Genomic DNA, 1,930 nt, shown 5'->3' on the forward strand with positions numbered 1-1,930 from the left:
GAAGGGGTAAAATATAATTTGAAGGTAAATCCTGATAAGTTGAAGATGTATATTTTAAATCAATCCTGAGTAATTTTCAATTCAGATGTTTTACTTTATTTTTAAAATTTCAATTTCTTTCAATCTCTTCCATTTTTCTCCTCCCCATGTTCATGTTTTCTTTTTCATCCTTGAACATATTTTATGATCTGTGAGCAAGGTAATTGCCCTCAGAGATCTCTGCAGCTTTCTCACCAGGGAGATGCCTTCTTTCTGCTAGTCAGTGGTAGCCCCCAGAGTGAAAAAAATTTCCTGATTCTTTTTGTTCAGGGTTCCAGTCTCCCACAATAAAACCCAAGATATCATCCTAAGTGGAGAAACAAAATTCCTCCAGTATCACTGTACTCCATGTTCCTCTGGGGCAGCTAGTTATCCATGTAAAGCAAGCACCAAGAAAACAAAGAGAAGAAGAGAACATCTATTCACCCCATTTGTGTAAGTGTAATGAATTACCTTATCACCTCCACTCAGCCACCCCCACAGGCTCTGCTAGGCTGCTCCTTCCAGTGCTTCGATCTGGATCTGCTTCTAGTCATGAAGCTAATGCAGTCGCAGGGCTCATCTTATTCTCCTTCTCTCTGGGGTCATGGTCTAATGATGACTGTTGTCTGATGTCTAAGAACCATGGTTTCATGCTTTTTTCTTTTTTATTGTTTCTGACAAGCAGGCAATTTGAGTAGCACATGATATTTTATGGGAAGTGGACTTCACCCTCAATTCTCATGTCTCCTTTCTATGTTGGGGTATCTTAGTTGCTACCCCTTTGGGCTCTCAAAGCTCCGCATTTACACTCTATGTCTTCACACTGTATTTTAAGTTATACTTCATAGGCTTCTCTCTCCTTCTGGTCTTTAAATATTGAAAGCAATGGTTGTCTCATTCATCTTTCTGTTTTAGCACTTAGCCTAATACCCGCACAGAAATGGTTCTCAAAAATATTTAGTCAAGATTTCTATGGTTGTCCTTGGAATACATTAGGTAGCAAATATCCCAAGCACATCAGGGTTGGCAGAAACAGGAAACTTGTCTTGCCACTTCCTCTATCAGAGTCCAAGGCAGACATCATTGATCACCAGGGTTCTATTGTCACCCTCGCCAAAACATGGCTTTGCCCTCCTTCTTAACATGATTTCAGATATCTTCTACCAATCAATGCAAGTTCATTCTTATGCTGAAACTTGTTTGCCTTCCATGAATTAGCAATATCCTTTCTTAGAAATAGGGTTTGAAGTGGCGGGGCGTGGGGTGGGAGGTTGGAGAACAAGGTGGTGGGTATTAGAGAGGGCACGGATTGCATGGAGCACTGGGTGTGGTGAAAAAATCATGAATACTGTTATGCTGAAAATAAATAAATTAATTTAAAAAAAGAAATAAATTGAAGATTAAAACATGTAAAAAAAAAGAAATAGCATTTAAAAAAATTTCCTTAGTAAACATTTAGATGACACTATGTGTTAGCTTCACTCTAAGCATTTTAAAATATCAACTACTTTATGTTTATTATAATTGTATGTTTTGTCAGAACTTGTATTAGATCCATCTCACAGATGAGGAAGTCATGGCACAGAAAGGGTAAACAATTAATGCAAGGTCACACACCTCATAAGTGGTGGGTAGGGATACTAGGACAGGGAATCTGATTTATAATCCATGCCCTTCGCGGTTACACTACACCCTCCCTTCCCACTATGGCCCAAACCCACTAAAACGTTTCTCTTTGGAAGAAGCTAAGAAAGTAGTCAACACCTTCTGTGACAACCTATAGGAAGGGCCCGGCAGGGACAGATGGGGCATGGAGTTAAAAGTACCTTAGGCCTCTCAGAACACAAGGGAACAAAACCAATGTTCCTCTTGATTTATTCATTTAAGAAATACCTATTATCCCCTTTCT

This window comes from Mustela erminea, chromosome 4 (genome assembly GCF_009829155.1).
Source record: "Mustela erminea isolate mMusErm1 chromosome 4, mMusErm1.Pri, whole genome shotgun sequence".
Taxonomy (NCBI): Eukaryota; Metazoa; Chordata; class Mammalia; order Carnivora; family Mustelidae; genus Mustela; species Mustela erminea.